Genomic DNA, 22,246 nt, shown 5'->3' on the forward strand with positions numbered 1-22,246 from the left:
TAGAATAAGTATCATATCAGTGAATCTACAGTAGTAATTCACACAGTTCTTAGAGCCATAATGTCTGGAGAGTCTAGACTAAACTAACTCCAAGAGATGTTTATGAGTGTTGTGAATGAAGAACAAAAAAAAAAAAAAAGAGAGCAGTAACTTGATGATGAGATTTTAATTTAATTTGAAGTAACAACCAAACTGCATGAGGAGAAGCAATGGAGGGAACAATCAAGTCTCTTAACCAACACTATTTTATCCTGCCATTAAATTGTTATAATTACCCGGTATTTGACCAGATGGCAAGTCATTTCTAAAGTCAGATCAGGTGTTCAAGATGCAGAGATAATCACGAAGCTGATTACTGTGGTGAAACTAATTAAAAAGTGTGTTGCAGTGGCACAGTGGTGCTGTGGAGAGAGAGAGAGTAACCAAAAATAACAGGATAGAAAAGATCTAATGTACTACAAAAATGTGATTTGGAAAATAGTAAGCAAAAACAAACAGAATTTAGTTAATTTAAATGATCAAGGTCAGAGGAGTACTTTAATAAACTATTACATAATGCAATCTATTTGGGGTTTTCTGGCATTTTGTTTCTGTTTCCTAACACAAATGTGAAGATAGAAGTGAAAGGCAGAACTAATAAAGATGAAAACTGTTGACCAGATCAGAAGAAGGGCAAAATACAGGCACAGATGCACATCAAAATGAAATATGGGCACAAAAAATCCTTTTCATGCATATGAATGCTGATTACATGGCCACAGCTGGAAATTACAGAGGGCTTTATTCATTAAAGACTAACTGTCTTCAATTAGGTTTTGCTTTCATGACAAAACAGCAGAGTAGCAAAGAAATGAATTGCCACACTGTGTCTGCAGCTCCCCCGAACACACTGTACCTCAGCCCAGCAGCCAGCACACTTCCTCTTCTTCTCAATAGCAGCCTTCACCTTTCTGGGACCACAAACCAATTCTGCCACGAGGGAAAATGCATTTAACTGGGGGCAGAGGGGACAACTTAAAAACAAGTAAGTAATGCCCCACCACACGATAACAGAAATGAAAGTATCTTATTCCAGCTAGATGCAAGTATGTGCGCCCTGCTGGGTATCTCAGTACTTCTTGACTGCCTGTGGCTGACTGGTCTAAAAATGTAAGTGCGAATGTTCACACTGAGACCATGGCCCTGAGGAGATCTTTAATTGGCTCAGTTCTATGCCCATACACAAAGCCTGATGCTAAGGGGTCTTGGACACAAGTAAAAGCTGAGACCTAGTAAAGACAGCTCTCCATGATGTTTTTCAGACAAGAAAGGAAGGCAGTCCCGGCTGCCTGGCTGGTCATCTCCGACAAAAGGGGTGCTCCTCTCTGTCATCTTACAGCCTACTCCCAAGCCTGGTGACACCCACGAGGGACAGTTTGTAACATCAAGCTGAGGAGAACCTAAAATCCACTTCTTCAGTGAGCATTTTTGCCATTGCAGTATGATGAAAACAATGTGCCTCCCTTCACTCCACACTGCCACATCGTGCTGATGATGTATTTTGGCACACTTGCATAGGGAGCTTTTCCTAGCAAACGCAATTAGGATTCAGAGTCACTCTGCGGCTTGTTTTTTATCACTCACAGAGTTTTCAGCTGTGTGAACTGGCCACAGTTTGTGCAAGGATGCTAGCAGCATTTGCAGTCTCATCCAGCCCTCCAACATTTGCAAGAGTTTCTCCTTGTTGCAGGTGTCTTTGCCTGCAGAAAAGTTGAAGATTCCTTCATGCAGAGGTGCTAGGATTTGAAAATAAGAACAGGTACCAGATGGAGTTGATAAATCAGTCAATACTCCAATTAATTCTGCCAGTAGGAATTTTGCATTCACATTAGCAGTAGCAATAACATCTTGTTGTCCTCTCTCTTGATTGGGGCTATAAGACTGCAAGAACCCTGCTGCTGCAATCGCATGTTTCTTCGTATGTTCTCTGGAAAGTGAAAGTGGTCAATATGTTAATGACTGTGAACAGCTGATATCTGTGGTACCTTATTTAGTCATTGATGTCCAGAACAGAATGAGCAAAAAAATGTAGTCTGTTAAAATATTTTTTTAATCTAGTTGGTTTGGCAATAGGATTCTTTTTTAATCTATTCCTCTTTTTTTATTGACCCCAGATTTTTGAACTTTTCAATCAACTCTAGTTGTGACATTGATGTTGGGAACACATTTCCTTCCCTGGAATGAGGAAAAATAAAAAGCCATAATTGAAAACAGGAGTGCGGATCCTAGAAAATGGTGCAAATCTATGAAAAACAGTTTACCCAGCTGAAAATATAGCCCTATTCATTCCAGCAGTACTTCCTCACCACAGAATACACACTGCAGCGTGGGTAGCTTTCCAAGTATTTTTAACCTCTTATGCAAATTGTATTCTAGCAAACATATCTAAAAGCACTTCATACTAGGTGCTTTGCAGTTTCTAATGGATATTTTTCTAAGGGTGATTGCGAGAAAGTAGCTGTACTCTGTCTTCCTGCTGCCATACTTCCCCTGTGTTTACATGAGCAGGGTTTTTGGTATTTTTTGGAAACAGGCAAATAAAGATAGGTTTAAGAATTTTAGAAAGAAAAGCTTCTATATGAATTCAATAAGGACACTGCAGGACCGAAGGAGGCAAGAGGTAACTGAGAGAAGAGAAAGATTTCATGCTAATTTGCCAATTTTCAATCAAAAGTTGAAGCCCACATGCTTGGAGTCTACAGTGACCACAGAGATTCTTAATGTCCATGCAACCCTCAACTTCTTATGTTTATTAGGCATTGCCACTTGTTTACATTTGCACATAAAAGTGAGGGAGAGGCCCTTTCCCTCTCTGGCCCTGTTGCACCACGGTCTTTGCTGGTTAGTGGCAGATGACCTTTCTCAAGAAGATGGAAGACTGGCTCCTCTTCTCTACACAGGAGAAGTACGATGTAGATGCAGGTTTCCCCACATCAAGTGTGTGCCTTGTCCACTAAGAATAAAGAAGTAAGAAAAAAGGAATGAAGGGAGAGAACAGAAAGGGAGAAAAATTGTTTCTCCTTTCCTTTTTCATAACTGACTATTTCCCTGTAATTAGACATACTCAAAAATAATATATTTCTGGTTGAATAAGACTTATTTTAATCTCAAATGCATTTTTTATTGGTCAAAAAGAATTTATTGGGTTTCAGTCATATAGATATGATTTTTTATCAGTTCCACTAAAGAATCAGTTCCACTAAAGAGTACTCTTGCTGTTACAGCAATAGACAGCAAAACCCCGAAGTAGCACTCATATGCAAGTGCCTCTTGCAAGAGCAAAAGGGTTAGCTGAATAAATCACAGAATTACAGAATTGCTGAGGTTGGAAGGCACCTTTGGAGATCATCTGGTCCAACAACCATGTTGGAAGCAGAATCACCCATGGCAGGTTGCTCAGGGCCTTGTGCAGCTGGGTTTTAGATAACTCCAAGGATGGAAATTCCACAATCTCTCTGGACAACTTGTTTCAATGTTTGATCACACTCACAGTGAAAACGTTTTTACTTATGTTCAAGTAAAATTTCCTGTATACCAGTCTGTGCCTGTTGCCTCTCATCCTGTCACTGGGCACCGCTGAGAAGAATCTGGCTTCATCTTGGTTACACTCTCCCATCAGATATTTATACACATTTATAAAATCCCCCCTGAGCCTTCTCCAGACTAAACAATTCCAGCTCTGTTGGGCTCTCCTTATATGTCAGATGCTCCAATCCCTTAGTCATCTTCATGGCCCTTTGCTGGGCTCACTCCAATATGTCCATGCCTTTCTTGTACTGGGAAGTCCAGATCTGGACCCTGCACTCCAGATAGTCTCTCCAGGGCTGAGCAGAGAGGAAGAATCACCTTTCTCCTCCTGTTGATGATGCTCTTCCTAATGCAGCCCAGGATAGCATCAGCCTTCTTTGGTGTAAGAGCACACTGCTAGCTTATGTTCAATTTGGTGTCCACCATGAGTCCCAGAGTTTTTGCTGAAAATCTACTTTCCAGATGTTCTGCCTCCTCATACTGGTGCAGGGATAATTCCTCCCAAGGTGCAGGACTTGGCATTTCCTTTTATTGGCCCTAAGATCACAGCATGGTTTAAGACAACTGCCACCCACTCTGTGATAAATTTACATGAGTAGCCTCAGTATTTCCTTTGGATTTCCCCTTTTGAAACAAACAAACTTAGATGCTCAGTGCTGATCTCATGCTAGTTTCACAACAAATGTAGTACCTCTGTGAATGCCATCAGCCCTGCAACAGTTAAGTACCTGCTCAGCTGTGTGAATTCTGTGCTATTTCAAATTTGATGCATGCTCAGGTACCTCAGAAGTCAGCCCCACCATCAGACAAAGCTTAGTCCAAGTAGATGTAACCTACTGTCGTATTTACATATGTTAATGCTGTCACAAAATGGAGAAGAGTGTCTCAGTAATAAGTACACTCATGCTAATAAAACCAAGGAGTCTAGAGACAATAATTACTCAACGACCTTGCTGCTTCACAATGAGTAACCTTGTAAGATTGGAGAGTGGAGGTGGTTGAAAATGTTCTGGTAGAATGTATTTCCATTAGAAAATGATCCTGAAATTGAGACATTTCACAAGAGCGTACACCTTTTATGGTGATTTTATGGTTTGGACGCAAAATTATTAAAGTGGTTTGTTTGAATAATTTTGAAATTCCCAGCTTAATGTGACCATAAAGCTTTGTTTTGTTGCATCCAGATTTGAGACACATGAAGTACAATGTAAGGTTCAAAACAAGAAACTCAGAAGGGAGAATTTCAATAAAGTTATGTCAGTGTTTCTCATACTTTTTAACTTGCTCTGTTAGTGCACTTTTCATTCCCAGGCATGAAGAAAGAATGCAAAAGTAGATTTTTTTTCCACGTTTTGACCAGAGGTACTTGGAAGAGTATACTACCAAGGAAAAAAAGACAAAAAACAGAATCTCTCAAACAGACAGAAAGGTGTTAGTTTAATTATTGGGGGGAGGGGGGAGGAATCCTTTTCAATTTATCTAATTAAGGCATTGAGATGATAGCAGTGTTCATATGGTTTGGGAGGAAGAAATACCTTCATTCTGGAGAGAAAAGAGATGATTTATCAAACACTGAGGATAATCAGCATATTTACATACACACTTTTATGTTTAACTGCCAATTTCTGTTTCCCAATTAAAGTGGTTTATTTTACTGTTATCTTTAGCTAATTGGTACTTATTTTAGGGAGTGAATACAGAGTAGGCTTCATGGGAAAGTAAACTCATTGGCTTCGAGTAGGGGGAATAGCTTGAGAGCTGATGGAGAATTGTCCCAGATAATGAATTCCTCCGTGTTTTTTAATGTAACCTAATGTCTCATGCAGCTACTAAACTCCCAGATGGCCCAGCAGAGGCACATACTCATCAGGTGACATATTAGTCAATTTAAAAGATAATTAGTAAGCACCACTCTTTCTGTATTCTTTAAGCTTTAGAAAGATTCATATTCAACTGTTTTATGTACTGGCCTCCAATCCAAAACATATGGACCTTTTCTTTTTTGTTTTCCAGAGGTGCTGCTCTCCTGCAGCGCCCACTGACTTCAGGGCCAAGCTTATTATTTGCTAAAGATGATACTGTGCATTTTTGCTAGTGTGGCTATATTTTTCCCAGTGTCTTTCTTCATTTCTTAAGTTAGCCACATTGTCAGGATATCTATTGTTGCAGATGTTTATTCTTGGTTTCAGACTGGGGACAATTTATTAATATTTTTTCTTATATCTACAGTCCAAGTGCTTTACTTCCCCAACACAGTGGATGAGACAGATATGATTCAATTATTGCAGGATGTGAATGCTACGTTTGTGTTGGCATTAGGGTAACCCAAAACTTTGGTAAAATTATTTGCCAAAACCAGGAGACTGAAGAGGAAAGCCCAGAGAATGGGCCTGGAGTCTGGTTTCATCCTGAATCAGAGTGGGGACTTGGCTATTCTGCATTCCCATCTTTTTAGACAAATAGATCAAAACTCAGCAGACCCAACAAACTCTATATAACACAGTGAATCTAGCTCTCCCTTGGGATTTAGGCTGGACAGGCTCTGAATCAAAGAGCACAACTGCTCTGTTCTAGTACAGATCACTGTATCCTTCTCCCCAGAAGATCCCAACCTGATTTCCTTCCCCGAGCAGTTAACAGTGAAAGGTGTGAAGTATTGTGCCAAGTCCCTGTGAGGAATGCTCTGAGGTCTGACCCTTCCCCCTCTGGATTTCAAACAAGGAAGCCTGGATCTGCTTTGAATGCTTCAGGTGCCCACCCCTACAGTTAGTTTCTCTGTGGAGTACCTACATCCATTCCAGCAACTGCTTATAACTGGGAAGGGTTTTAACTATAATTCAGCATACATAAAATAGCTGCATATGCTGGATTCAGTTGTCTCTTTAGATCTTTTGACCATAGCTGTTTTTTTCCTCTATTTTTTATTCAATCACTTTTCAGTCACAAACTTACATTTTTTTCTGTTTGGTCATTTCTCAGTCTCAATTTTCTAGCATTAAAATCTTGACAGGACAATTATATAGGTATAATAAAGCAGGAAATTCCATTTGAATGCATTGTTATCCACGTACCCATTACTCTCATATATCTGCTTGAGTAGCAGGAGTTAGTAGCAAAGTCCTAAGCCTACCTCTGGATCTCTAATTATTTCATGTTAACCCTTTATTTGTTATTTAGACAGACCCATAACATCTCCAAGTGTTTGCCTTGCGTAGTTCCTGCTGAATCAGTGACATGCAGGTACCTTTATGGGCCTCAGTGCTTATAAATCTTCATTTCTTTATGTGTCAGATGTGGATGACAGACACCTTTGCAAAGAGCTGTTAGAGAGTATTAGAGCATTAGAGAGGAAAAACGTGCAGAACTGGTGGGAAATCACACACTCACAAACACACATGCACTCTCATACAGCCATTGGCAAAATTGGAAAATCAGCTGGCAGGTCAAAAGGCCCTTGAGTAGTCAGGGTGCCCAGAGCAGGCAGACGGGCACAGAGACCCCGGGTTTCCAGAGTCGGTCAGCAGAGGCGGGGCAGTGGGGCAGCTGGGAGGCAGAGGCAGATCTGGCTCCTGGGAGCTGGCAGGAAGAGCAGTGGCACACTTACAGCTCCAATAGTGCCGTGGTGGTGCCCCAGCGCTTCTCATGGTGGTGATCCCCCTCCTCTCCCCAAATTCAAGACCTAGACCTTTTATAAGACGCTTGCATTTCTAGACTGCTCTTAGCCTTTGGCCTCCACCACTGGACGAAGTCCTGTGCGACGATGGAGGACAATACTTTCCCAGGCTACAGCAGGTGCCATATCCAGTTGATCAGCAGCTTTTTTTTTTATTCTTGCTCAGCCGCTGCTTCTTTACTTTGTTATACCTACAACAATTTCTTCCCAGCTCTCAAGGCTGTGCTTCTTCAGTGGCCAGTAGCTGACCGTCACAGAGTTGTTTATAGCTCTGCAACCTCTGTTTACAGCTTGTGCCCATACTTTCAAGGCCTTTGCAGTTATCCCACACTTAAACTGCATATCGTAACAAGAGCCTCCTGGTGCCAAACTCTGGTTCACACAGCAAGTTCTCACAACAAGGTGATTACAAGCCTCATGGGCCAGGACTGGGGCCTGGCAGAGTTAGCGTGAGGCAGAGATCGCAAAAGGCCTGTGTCTGTTTCTAGCAATGGCAATACCTTTCTTACTGGGCATGAGGCAGCTCTGCCCTGATACCTCCTCATAAATGCTTATGAGGAGTAAGGGTTATTTTTGGTCACAGTCGTATAGTAATTACATGCCTCCCCAGTCGCTATAAAAAAAGGATTCACAGCTCTGCCCTTTCCAGACTCTGTATTTAGCAGCTGATCAATGGACCTTCCGCAGATGTGCGGCAGCCCTTTTTCCCTGGCGGGAAAAGTGGGAAAAGTGGTAGAATATTCCCTTCCCCACCTTTAGAGGTACCAAGCAACTTCAGCTCCTGTAAATTTCAGTGAGCTCTTGCAGAGCTTGAACTCCTTACCGATTAAATTTCTGTCTCCATGACCCAAGCTGGCGTGGGTCCTAACTGTAATTCCCTAGGTATTTGTTGTGGGTTGCAGAAATGCGGAGAAATATCTCAATTTGGTATGCTGCTTCTTCTGCACTCCTTTAAATTAAGAATAACCATATACATTTCTGTGAAATATTTGGTGAAAAAAAAGCTCTAAGACTTAGAGGTGAAATTTGTCAGAGCTGTGAATGTATACAGCCCAGCGTTAAAACCTGGAAAAGAAGATTAAATGTGTAAATGAAAGGCATTTCAAAGATACAGCAACAGAAGTTTGTGGCAGTAAAAATTAGGAATACTACTTAAAAAACATTACTCTCAAGAGAGAATTTGCAGATTCCTGTGAATGGAGTAAGGTTTAAACAGCAATTGTTAGTGACAGACTAGCAGTTTTACCTGTTGAAATTACATTGTTTATAAAAATTGGTTTATACTAAGCTAATTATGTCTGTGAAACTAATGATCACAGATGCAATGGCTCAAATATGAGAAGACAAAGTTATAACCATGTATTGTGGAACACATAGTAATGATTGCACTTAAAGCTTCTAATGGCATTATGAAACAGACTCATGCTCAGATATTTGCGACATTCAAAGGGAAGAGTCTACCAGAAGTTTTGCTGTCCTTAATATCTTTAAGGATCTGCCAGAGTTTTTGAATTATACTGTGTTTATTCAAAAGGGCATCTTTCGGTTCTGAATCTTTCAGTCAGATTCTTTAATAGAAACTACACGGTTATGCTGACTTCCACCAGCTGAGAATCTGTCTCTTCAAGATGTATTACATCCTCATGTCACTATATGGAAAAAAATATATCAAAGTCAAATCAAGGTGGTGGAATGGCAATGGGTCTGAGCCTGCAGTCTTTACTCAGCAACAGCTCTGACAGTCGCCCAAAGGGTGTTCTCGTTTGGTGAGAACGGCAGTATTTGTTTCGAAGAGCAAAATCAGCTCTCCCTGGAATCAGTAGAAAAGCCCACATTGTCTCCAGTGGGAGCTGCATCAGACACTCACGACCAGGCCTAGAGTTCAAAGATATTTCATCAATTTTCAGCTAGAGAAGGGGTGCTCAGCATGACACAGCTCAGGCCTTAGGAATAAATGCATTTATGGGTTTGGTGAATAATTCTACATAATGTGTGGTTTGCACTACAATATTTACGAATATGTGTGGTAAGGATGTAGTAATGAAGTACCCAGAAGACTGAAGTGATTTTTGATGCATCTCAAATAAAATAAGTTGAGCAAAGTTTAAAGAGTTTTAGTGATAATACTCTGAAAAATCTGTACAGAGCACTTTTCCCACATAGAAAGAATTGTGTATAAGATTTAGGGAATAATTATATTCATTAAATTAATGGATGAAAGCTTATATATTGCAGGAGTCTCCTCCTACTCAGCGTTCCTATAAATTATAAATAACATTCAATTTAGTGTGACTCCATAGAGAAGACAGTGCACTTAATCTTCAGATGGATTTCAAGCACAAGCCTTCATTAATCAGAAGAGAAAGGAGTTCTCTTCAACGTTTTACATTTTAGCATGAAATAGAAAAGAAAAAAAAACACATTTTAAATAGAGAGTAAAAGTCAGATTTCCCAGAACCTAAGAATGGAGAAATATAGATTTTGTATACTTTTATAAAAGAGACTATTTAGAAAGAAAAAGAAAATGTAAACATTTTGCATCATGATTCTACTTTAAGATTTAGATGTTATAATTGTTATTAATTCAGGACAGCCCAAGAGCTTTTCTAATTTTGATTTTGGGTAAACTTAGAGAATAAATATTGGAAGTTAAAATCTGAGAGGAAGTCCAGTTTGGGCTTGATTCTGTACTGTAGTGACAAAACATACCATTTCTCTTTCTTCTTTCCTGATATTCTTTCATGACTATATCTAATGATGTATGTCATACAACATCAGTTGAGTTTCAGTACAAGACCACGCTGAACTGAGATTCTGTTTGAAAGGATGATCCTTAGGCAAAATTGTCTGTATCTGCACAAGGAAAGAAGGCCTTTCATGTTGCAGATCATCTGACCTGTAATTTAACTGTAAATTCAGATTCTAGTCAAATGATTCAGGATGAAGCACTTAAAAATTTGAAGGGATTATACTTTGAGGCTCCATTACCGAATTCTGCTTCCCTCTCTGCCTTCCCGTACACAAGACTGCTTTACGGCTTTTTTATTATTATTTTCCATTATAAGTAGTGCTTTTTCTGGTCTCCGTTCCCCTTTTCCTCTCATAACCCCTGAACGTATTACTTTGTTCAGACATTAAAAAGCTGCAAGTATTATATTAAAATTGTTTAAAAACTTTGGAAAAAAACACTTGAGCACATGACTTTGCATTCCAGATTGTAAAACCAACACAAATAATTTAGTTCAAATTGGGAGGACTGTAACTCACTGTTCACCAGAGGGGCCTGCTGCTGATCCATATTTTATGGAACATACATTTTTAATGAAATAAGGAACAGCTTTCCATTTCAAAATGGAATGAAATACTGATTGTTCTGTAATTTAAAAAAAAAAAAAAACCTCTTACTGCTCCCGGTTGCAATGACACAGTTGATTGCTCGCTTCCTTTGTAGGTCAGTTCTATTGCATCATTTCCCTCTCTCCCCCAAAGAGCACTATGTACCTCTTCCTTTTCTCCCCCTTCCTCTCTCCTCCTCCCAGCCTCTCCCAGCCCCCTTTCCACACTCACCAGTTCCAGAACAACTGCTTCTTCTGCTCGACCTGCCCAGAAGTGTGTGAAGCACTTCCCAGCTGGGTGTAGCCTTCACATCCAAGGGATGGTGGAACAGCTTTTCCATATCAGCACTTGTCCTGGCCGCCTGTGCTAGACCCCACCGCTCTTTCACTCCCAGAACAGGGGCGTTATTCAGAAAACAGGCACCCCCTCCCTAAATCCAAGCACCCTTCTTCGCTAGGACCCCTTTTGACAGGTTATCCTAAAGATATGCTGCTTACAGTAAGGGCTGGAGCAAATGGGGTTCGTGCTACAGGTTTAATCTGCCATTGTTTGTTTATTTTGATTTAAGGTAGCTACCCTACTGTTCTCAGATTGCCTTTCGCTCTTAAAAAGGGTGGTGTAGATTGATGGCATTGGCAAAACAACACAGGGAAACACGAACATCGGATGCCAGCTCCCTGCCCGGGCCTGAAGAGAAACTTTCTCCTTTCACAAGCAGGGTACAAATGCCCAGTCATCCATTCCCAGGCAGGAATAAGAGAGAAATTATGCGAGCATGTGGCATGCTGCCAGCCTACTAAAAGGATTCGTATACTTTATGCAGCAATACTGTCTTTCGTACATTTTGACTCCTGGACGTGTTCGCAAGAGCCTCCTCCGGGTCTCTTTAAACGGCCCTGAAAAACGAAAGCGGAGAAATCAGCGGAATAAGCGGGCTCCTTTCCCGAGCAGCCGCGCTTTTCCGAGGGGCTAAAACCAGCGGCGATCACACCACGCAAAGGGCAGCGCCGGCGCCCACCAGCTTACCGAAAGGCAGGGTGAAGCCAAAGCCCTGATTTCTGCGGCCTTCTGCGCGCTGCCTTCGCGCGGCTCCGCGGCTGCCTGGCCTGTGCCGCCCCCTGGAGCCGCCGGGCCGCGGTGCAGCGAGTCGCCCACCGCCGCCGGCGGCTGCCTCCGCTGCCGCTCTGGCCGCGCAGCGCGGGGTGCGCACTCCCCGCGCAGGCAGCACCCCGCGCAGCGCGCAAAATCTTGGAAATCAGCGCGACTCCGCCGGTCTTGCGCCCTTTTGTCCCCTTCGCGGAAGCTGGAGCCACTCAGCCTTTGCTGGTGGTTGCCAGGCAGTAGCTACTTAAAAAAGAAAAACCGCTGAAGAATAGTTAGTTTGCTCAGAAAAAACTTCAAATGAATGAATTAATAAACTCGGGCGATAACATCAAGGCTGCTGCTGTCAGTCCTATATTAAATCTGACTAGTAAATGAGATACGGTTATTCCATTTTAAAGAGTATCTTGGAGGATGTTTGGATTCAGGTCCCTCTGTCAGCTGCATCTCAATTAATTTTGTATTATAGAAAGTAACAGCACAGAGACTGACAGCCAATGCAATTATTTACATCCTGCTGACACGATCTTCTGGTGCAACAGCATGTCAAAAATAGTAATTCACATTAGGTGATTCATATGCCTTCCCTTTAAAATGCAGACAGTACACCGTATATGGCCATGCAGCTCCCTAAAACAGACTACTGCAGTCCTACTGATGTAAAGCCAAGGTTATAGGTTGCATAAATTAATTTAAGTCTCCATATCTGAGCAGCTGGTACTGCATGTGATGAGTTTTCCATGCATCACCAATAAAACTCGAGTAGAGGTAAACAGCACATGTAATTGCCTTTCCCCCTCCACTGTCTAAAAGCACTCACTGTAGTCTCCAGGTCCATATTCTTTTCTTACTCTATGTGCGAAGCCAAAGGCAGAATCTGACTTCTTGCATTTAATGAGTGTTCTTGCTGGAGTAGGAGAATATGAAACCAGCTTGCAAATACCCCATCTGCTGGCAGGTTCAGATCTGCATTTTGGACTAGTCCCCCCGTTACACGCTGTGTTGGAAGTTGTTTACTCTAATGAGTATGCCTATCAGTCAACTTTTGGCAGTCCTACAAAGAGGACCCTTGGTTTTATCCTTACATGCTATGGATGTGCAATATTTTTCTGGGACAATAAATCTGACATAAAGAGGGGACATTTAACCAGGTTCAGAAAGTAGTATCTCTCTCTCCTATCAATTCTGCGGTTGATATATAGCACATGAGAAAGTGGGCAATGAGGGGAGACTAATGCTGTCTTTACATCATGGTTAACCTGTAACAGGAACACATTTAGGCCTGGAGATCAGATGAGCCTTTTCAATCGTACATTTATTCAGCTAAAGATTGATTTTAAAATATGTTAGCTGGCTCTTTTGAGGACAAGTGGTGCTTCTAATCAGTTCTGCCGCAAAACTAGATACTGTTTACATACTATAACTGCAGACATCCTTGACTTCTGCAGATTTGCATTTCTCAGATTGGTATTGCTTTTTTGTCTGGTGCTGTTATGGTATTATATGAGCAGAAGACTCATCTGCTGGCTTTAATGTAATCTTTTTCTTCTTCTTTTTCTTTTTTTTTTTTTTTTTTGTTTCTTTTTTTTACTCTTACTGTCTTCATTTTGTATTCCTGACATACACAAGACTTGGTAGAAACTTGTGCACTAATTGGTATTACTGGTTTGCTCTGCTGCAGGGCGTATTGTGAAAGTGTACATTTTAGAGAGAAAAAGGAAATCAATGACTTTCTAGCAGCCTGTCCACAGTTTTCAAACATCTTCCACCCATGTCCAATTCAAGCTTCCAGAGGAGGCAAGAAACTGGGTAAGAAATCAGTGGAAATAATATTGCTAACTCTTTATAACATGCATAGAGAGTGTTTTGTATATGTATATACTTAGCTCCTCTTTCTTCCAGAAGAATCCCAGCATCATGGAAAGCTCCTGTATCTGGTATTGCCTGTGTTGTAGTACGGCTTGGAACAGCTCAAATCCCCAGTATGAGACAGCCTCTGCCCCAGTGTGTTTAAAGACAAAGGAAATAACTTGAGATGAAATCACAGAACTGTGACAAGAGCCAAGGTAGTGAATCATATCAAGTGGGACTTGCAGGAAATTCAACCAGCTGCAGGTGATGTTTTGGATAATACTTGTAGGGAGACAGGAGAGAAGTGCCTTGTAATCTGGTGTTCAAAGTTGCTATATCTAAAAGTGACAAGTCTCTGTTTCTGTGACACATGAATAATAAACATTATTCTCATTTTTCCATGCTGGGCCATTGGGTTAGCTCTGACTCACATGGAAAAAATCATCCTATCAGATAATGAACATTGTGCCCTGCAATTCTCAGCACCTATTAGTCACAAAGAAGAGAACTCCTCATGAGCTATATTACTTATTTCAGCAACTGCCAGTAAAACAGACAGGATTAGTGTGTTTTTTACAAGTAAACAGATCTGAGCTGATTGCTTTCAGGTCTGTAGCTAATTAGGAAATCTGGAAGCCTATAATACTAACTTACCAACTTGAAGAGAAATTCGTTGCAAATGAGGACATTACAGTAATCAAAACCCCTCTGCAGGGAGCGATAACTGTTGTTGGGTATGGATAGCAATGAAGTTAGACCTGTGCTGTTAGTCTCTCTCTCCCCTTCTCTCTCCGTCTGCCTCACGCAGGTCAAAACACCGTTAAGCACAGATTGAAACTTTTTTTATCCCTTTTTCGGGAGAAATCGGTTTAACTGTTTGTCCAGCAGGTGGAACCCTGCCACTTCTTTTTCTCCTACAGATTCGCTTGAAAGCAAGAGAAAGGCAAGTACTGCCCATGTGCCAGGCTCGGCTTTGCCGCTGGGGCAGCGGAGGCTTCCCAGTTCCCTGTTCCATGTCTTCACCATTGCTCCCATTACCAATATCCCCGCTTGCCAGGTGTGTATGACCTTTCAAAAAAAACGGGAGAGAAAATTGTTCCCTGTGTGCTGCGTTTCATTGTCCGACAGCAAATGAAGCTCTGAAGCGTTCTAAAAATAGAAGGAACCGTTCAGCTCTTTCGACAAATGTGTGTTTGTTTTCCCTCCTGTCTACAGGCAAGTAGGTCATTTATGAAGCCATATATTATTACCTGTGAAGGTAATTCACACCGTTAAGCACCATGGAAATCATGGCATCAGGCTTATCAAATCAGGAGGCACTGAAAGGATCACACCGGTATGCTGCAGCTAAGAAGTGGACTTCTGAGCGCAGGGCCCTCACCAACTATCACATCCCCATCTATAAGTTCAGGGTCCCCTGCTCTGCAACATGAGGTTCTGGTCAGAGCCAGAGGAGGAGGCTGAGAGGGTATTTCTACAATGTGGGATTGCAGATCTGAAGAGGGGCAACAGCTCTGCACTTCATGTGTGTAAAGTTAAGACCTTGCTAAGGAGGAACACAAGGCTAGATCCTGTTTCGGGACCACCACCGTCACCACTTACCTTGCATCTCCTGCACATCTCGCTTTTTCACCAACGCATGGCAAACATGGCTCCTTTCCTTCATCCCTGTTAAGTGTCCCAAAAAGTTTGTAGTGATTCAGGTGTACCTGATGAAGCAGCTCTAGACATCTGATTTGAGTTTTATTCTTTAAAACCTGAACACTTAACAGCTTCCAAAATGAGGCTTCTTATGTAGGCACTTTAGTGAGGATTTAGAAGCCCACCTTTAGACAACTATTTTTTTTTTAATTTTGTTCCTTTATCATTACTTTTCTTTCTCACTCTCATTTTCTGCATTCCATACAGGCAAATTAATTCATTCTTCTCTGTTAAAATACTTCATGTTATCAGAATGTCCATTCTGTTTTTTCTTATAATATTATTTGCTTAATTAATATTAAATCATAATCAATTTTTCCCCTTGATGTCTTCACCGGCCAATTAATTGCTGTTTGGTGCCTCTGATGAGCTCCTTCTACAGCCAAGGTGAAAATCTTTCATTTTTGTTCAAGTTTTCCTGTAAATTATACCTCTGGAGTCATTTAATCCATTTGAAACCAACAAGGAGAGACCTAGAACCAACATAGTCATGTAGGAAGAGAGTTGCTGTTCCTCAGCATCTGACAGAGGTCCTCATGTGCCCTCCCTCCCCCTCCATCAAGCTACATGTCCCACTAGCCTTTTCTTTTCAAGCTGTATCTCTTTCCAGATATTTTCCTGTAGGCCTGTGTCTCATTTAGCATTACTGTGTCAGAGGCATTTCCTTCCCATTCCACGCGTGTGTGTGCCACGTTAATTCTTGCCCAGGTGTGGTAGCTTCATATTTCCAAGTTCAGCACCACTGCTTCCCCAAGAGCGCTCATGGCTGTTCCCCAGCTGCCTTTCTGTGAAGCTCTGTCATTCCCAGGGGCTTTGCTGTTCAACACTTGACTGGTCCACTCCTCTTTTTGTCATTTACCTTTCTCCTCCCAGACAAATCCGTCATTCCCTGGCTTGCCACAGAAAGAGAGATGATGTAAAGAGTGAGCAACATCACAGATTTTAAGCTTTTGAGTAATTTTGGCTTCACCATTCATCATTCTCCAGATTCTAGCATTTTGGTTTTTAATATTAAAAGCTAGACTGCCTTCACAGCTACCCATTCCAATATATAAGTATGATTTATGTAGTCTTATATCAAAATCCCCATTCTCTCATTAAATCTTTAGCTTTCTATGAAGTAATTATCTTTTTTTTTACTTTGCCACTACAAGGTAATCTATATTTTGTTGTATAAAATAATATAGCTATTATATATTACCTTGCTATAAAGGTTTTATATTCTATCATAAAATAAACAGGGTGGGCAACACACCTAACTTCAAACTGCTTCTGAGGATATTTCCTTTTGCATTTCGCAAACTTTGTTGTAAATGTTAAAACCTGAAATCACAGTGTTACACTGTTATCATTTGATGGGAAGGGGGTTGCAATAAGGTTGTTCACTTCCAGTCTCAGATTTTCTCTGACTGACCAACAGCTGGCCAAAACTCCCTCTGAGCTGTGAGAATGATTCTTAAGAAACTGTATTAGCAATATAGCTCAAACACAAAGATATTTTTTGGCAGGGAAGAAATGTATATTCATGATGTCTAAAAGTTGAATCATTGTTTATCTGAAATTAATGAGTTTGGGGGAGCTAGAAAATCTCCGCTGACCTCCGTTACAAGTGATCACAAGTCTCTGAGCATGCCTGCAGTCAGTTCTCCTGCCCACTTGGCTTCCAGCTGTTTGCTGGCACAGCCAGCTCTCATCCTCCACCTATTTTTCCTTTTGGCATTTCTGTGTGTTTTGAAGCTGTGAAAGGTCCCTCAGTGACAGCACCATACATGGGACATCTGTATTCATTCACAAAACAAGTATAGCATGAGTAGCAGCACCAGTGCACATCTGCTCTGGGATCTTTTACAGTTTTGCTCCGAAAGAGCGGGTCCGGTTCCCTCCCACCAGAGGACTGTTTGGGAATAGCTGGGCAGGAACCTGTAAGATGTCATTGTTTTGCTATTTGGAATCACAGCTAGCATAATAAAGACTGTTGCCCAATAAAGGAAATACAGGTCTGAGAGAGATGGCAACCTCTCTAAATTGTAAAACTTCAGGTGTGGGCCATCTTGTTGTCCTTTTACAGTGCTTTCACTACAGTGACACTTACCCAATGATCAGATCTCTGTTATTTCTGTCCAGCCAAGTATACATTTCTATCCTCTCCAGTATAGGTTAATGCAAGGATACTTGTAATCTAGCGTAAAATAACTTCCCTTCTCTGACTAGGCCGCACACACCATCCATGAAGTTAACCATGCTCTACGCTTTGTAATGTTATCACACACCAGCTGCCCATTTGCTGTATCCCTTCCATTTAAAAACAGCCATAGTAAAAGTGCAACAGGAGTTTTTGTCTCTATGAGAGAGTCCACACAACCTTACTAGATCCTGGTCCTGATTTTTCCAGTAGTATCCTCCCTGTTTTTCCACAGGAAAGATACAATTGGGCACCTGTGTATGACCTTATTATCCCAGTACTAGATGAAATAAAAGGTGTGAAAACCTGGAAAACAGGTCCTATTTCTCACAATGCTTCTTCTAAAGAAAAGGTCTGAGAAGGGAGTGAAAACTATACCCCTGTTATTTTTGCTGTCTCTGAGAGAGCCAGGGAATACAAGCCATTTCAGGGTATCTTAAAATCTCTAGTAAGACAGTTAAAGAATGAGCTCCCCATGTCCCTTCCATGTCCTCTTGTACTGGCTGAGGAGAATGAAGCCCCGTTTCCACCAAATGTTGAGGAGAGGTGGTCAGTGTTTCATTTCCCTACCAGCTGTCTTTCAGGTCATCATTGCGTGACACTGTGGGAGCAGTCCCCTTCCCTGAGCTGCTGCTTTGTGAGTAATGGCCCTTGCTAATCCTGAGCTTTTCACGCTCTGGCAGGTATCATACACTTGGCTGTAATCTTTACTAGTCTCAAGTGCCTCTTCTCAGAGAAAAGGTCTGGAGTCACAGAGCCTTTCAACTGCTCCTTTCTTTTTCTGCTCCTAGAGGAGTTTTAGATGCATCCTGACACAGCAGTGCCTCATGTTCCTCGGTAAGGGAGTCAATGGTCAGCCACCCTGGCCACAGAGTCTGAACATTTGTGGATGTGTAGCTGAGCTCTGCAGACCTCATCCTGCAGCATCGGTTCCCAATAATATAGCATACAAAATAGCCTGTCAGACTCAAAAAAGTCTTCTCTGGGGTCTAAAATGCAAGTCAGCAGCAGGATAAAAGGATCCCTGATAGCAGCTGTAGTCGCATCTGCTTGCTTCCAGTGTATCCAAGACTTTATTGTTACACTATGTGGGGCCTTATCTGCAAGTATTTGTAGCGATGGAATTATCTCAGGGATTGTATTGAAATACAATATTTCACCATACACATGCGTAACTTCCAAAGACTAGGCCTGCGACACACAAATATTTTTAAGTAAGATGGACAGACATGAAAGTAATCATTTCAGTACAATCCATTTACCCCTTCTCTCTTATAATCAAATTTCAATACCTCAAAGCAAACATCAAAGGATGTTTTTATTACTCAGTACTTCTACTGAGAAGTAGAACATTCTCTACAAGAGAATGACAGTTCTGAAAACTTCTTACACCCAATGCTCTGTCTTAAAACACACCATAACATCAGGATTTTGGGGCCAAAAAAATGACTCTCTACCATGAATATAAGACAAAATAGACTGAAAAACAGGGCATTTGTTCACAGTCTGACTTTGGTAAGAAACATCAACAGGAAGAATATTTTGCAAGGCAAGATGCCATTGACTGATTAGGCAGATAGGTTTTATATCTGGAAAAAGAAAGAACAGAGATTCTAAAACAATTTTTTTCTTCCTATGCCAAATGAAAGCTGAGAAATCATAGGTGGCTACCAATAAACTTCATTTTTCAGGACCTTTGGGAATTGGCAAAGCAGCTGAATTATCCCAGTGGATTTTGGAAGGTATCTACGTTTACACTGCTGAGAGCTAATCACAGCTCTTTACAGCTTCACACCTCCATTAACATAAAGCAGGCGTACAGTCATACCCAGTGTCAAACCCTACCCACTGATGCTTCTCACCATCTCCAAGGTCTGAAGTGCAATTTTGAAATCACTTTATAATACTGAGGAACTCATTCTCACCTATGCTAAACATCACATGCTCCTGAGCTTAAGGCAGCAGGGATCTACAGGGATACTCCGCTGATGAGATCACACCTATTAACAGGGAGGCAGCTCTCTAATGTGGCGTCAGTAAATAAAGCAACTCTGCAGCCTATTCAGGGAAGCAGGGGTTAGGAAACTGCTGGGGAGCACTTCTCCTTGAGGCAAAGGCACTGCCATCTCCAAAAGCAAAGGAAATGAGGCAAAGACATCTCTGCTTGGGGAGGTGGGAGCTGTGCCAAGAGATTTGTAGTTTAGGGCAGGGGGGAAGCTGTCCTGCCCCTATCCTGGGGCAGGAAAATGAAATAGGGAGTCTATGGCAGTAAGGACACAGACGGAGTGACAGTGCAAGCAGCCCAGGCTGTGGCAGGTGGGCAGAGACTGGCTCTCCACTGAGCTCTCCTCCGCTCCGCCATCCTGCTGCTGCTCAGCAGAGCTTTCCCAGACAATTCCTATTGCCATAGGGTGATTTATAGTCATCCCTCTCTCCAATGAACCAAAACACGTTTCTGCTGATGGATTGCATTTCTGCAAAGCATGAGGTTTTACAGTACAGCTGCTCCATGTTATCCCCCACAAAGCAAATGTAGGAATATTTATATGTTGGGGGGGGGGGGGTAATACAATAAATATATTCCCCCAGCTTCTCTACAATGAACATACTGCTTTCTCACTCTCTTTTTCCATGTTCCACACAGGCAAACTGATTAATTCTTCTCTGTTAAAAAGCTTCTCTGTTAAAATACTTCATGTTATCAGAATATTCATTCCGGTTTTCCTTATAATATTGTAACTTTGTAAATCTACTCCCTCCAGTACTTGTTGTCCATGCCTGCAAAGATACTCTGAGCCTGAATGTATTGCTAATGGGAGAGTGCTCAGCTTTCCAAAACAAAATAGCTTTAAAAAACAGAAGAAATATGAAAAAGCTCAGAGTCAAATGTGATTTTTGTAAGTAAAACAAGCTTTCAACTTTATCCCTGACTCTTTATTCTCACAATTGCTCTAAAATCTACATTACTTTATTGCTCATTAGCTTCTTCTTATTAAACATGGCATTATCCAGAGAAGATGGGTCATATTAGGTGTGGCCGGTTCAGCACCATAAAGGAAAGCAAACAATGTCATAGCATGTGAGCAGGCGTGTTGTATGCTAATAGCTGAATGTAAGCCCCATTAATGGGCTGGAAGTTGAGGCAGATATCAAACAACACTGAAGTTCTGAATCTGAGGTGTTTGAAGAAAACTTTGCCCTACTTACTTCGAAGTTTATATGAGCATCCTACTTAAGGTCATTTCTATTTGTACAGCTTCCTCACTGAGACGTGTTAATATATGCCTGGAAGTCAGACAATGTTGTTGTAAAATGCATCTCCTTATAATGTTTTCTTAAATCAGAATTAAACAGATCACCACAGTCACTTTCTGGATGTTTTACTTGATGCATATTCCTACTATTTCTCAATCTCACTGAAATGCAGCAGGCATATCTAATCACAGAGAAAAAGTTATCTAAAAGATTTTGAGAATCATCAGGTATATCTTAAGTGCTTTAGAGAAAGATAATTCCCTGTCATACCACTTCAGAAATGTGCTGCTTTTGCATTTCCAAGTGACCAAGGAAATATAACTTTATCAATAATTTTTTTTGTGATCCTGCTACATTAGTCACTTGAATCTTCCTGCCATAATCACCAAGATAATTTTCTTGACTAAGAAATTCTGATGGTGTTATGTGCTAAAGGGCTATTTTCAAAATAGTTGATATAGTAGGCAATTGCTAGTACTAACATACTGACTATGTATTACAAGCGTATTTTTACCAGCTGCCTTCTTTGTTCAGGATTTTTTTTTCAGTGAAATGAAGCTACTCTTGCTTAACTTCCTTTGAGATCTGCAATACTTTCAAGGCTTAAAAAGTGTATATAGAATAACAATATCTAGCTTCTAAATATAAATGAGTAGCTTTCTTTGAAATGTATATGTCTGCTACTAATTAACATCTTTATTCTCAGATATTTAATAGAAAGTGGAGTTGGTTGCCATAAATATATACATATGTGTGTATAGTATTTTATGGCTGCTTACAAAATAATTTAAATTAGGAAAGAACTTCAGATGTATACTGCTAAAAGGTAACATTCTTACGAGTAGCTTCTCTATTGGGCTGTCTTCCAATAAATTCTAGGCTCCACTGAAGGCAACAGCAAAATTACTTCCAAATTCAGTTGGGCAAGTATTTCAGTCTTTAATCTTTAGCTGCCTATATTAAGATAGAGAAAATGCAAAAAAAAAGAAGAAAAAATAATTAAAATTATAAACTAACTGCAAGTCATAGAGGTACTCAATACAGCTGCGAGAAAGGCAAGCACCATTCCATGGAATATTAACAAGATTACGGCCTCTGAGACATTGAAGCAATCACCTGCTGTACTCAGTTCTGATAGTGACTCCACTGCAATACTGCATGTCACTTGGGCACAAAATTTTGAGGAGAATGTGAACCGTCAAAAAGAAAAAAGCAAAGACAATGACCAAAGGCCACACGACATGACCTATGAGGAAAAAATTGCATAAAATAGGGTCATTATATAAGAAGACTGAGATAACCACCTTAGCATACTTAAAAGCTGCCTTAAAGAAGTAAGGAAGAACCTTTTCTTCACTGGTAGGTAGTGTACTTAAATGATAAAAATGAAGATTAAAGTTAGACATTATAGAACAGATTCTAATATCAGAGACAAACCCTGGAACAGAGTGCTTGGAGGGGCTGTCAAATTTCCATCATTGGCAGGTCTTTAAGAAGATATTAGACAAAGGTTTTTCAGAATTCTAGGTATAACTAATCCTACCTTGCAGCAGCCACATGGAATGGAAGGCCAGTTTTTC

At 41.0% G+C, this 22,246-nt stretch overlaps 1 long non-coding RNA gene across 2 annotated transcripts; it reads right to left on the minus strand.

Annotated features, from left to right (window-relative positions):
* Positions 1-1,782: 1,782 nt before the first annotated feature.
* LOC135325310 (uncharacterized) lies at positions 1,783-11,680 on the minus strand. Of its 2 annotated transcripts, none has more exons than XR_010386392.1 (3): positions 11,603-11,680; positions 10,808-11,472; positions 1,783-1,966 (listed from the first exon to the last, which is right to left on the minus strand). It is a non-coding gene; the product is annotated as an uncharacterized LOC135325310 (long non-coding RNA). The 2 variants fall into 2 exon arrangements; XR_010386391.1 differs by lacking the exon at positions 1,783-1,966 and adding an exon at positions 3,167-4,104.
* Positions 11,681-22,246: the final 10,566 nt, after the last annotated feature.

The sequence above is a fragment of the Dromaius novaehollandiae genome, chromosome 1 (assembly GCF_036370855.1).
Source record: "Dromaius novaehollandiae isolate bDroNov1 chromosome 1, bDroNov1.hap1, whole genome shotgun sequence".
Classification (NCBI taxonomy): domain Eukaryota; kingdom Metazoa; phylum Chordata; class Aves; order Casuariiformes; family Dromaiidae; genus Dromaius; species Dromaius novaehollandiae.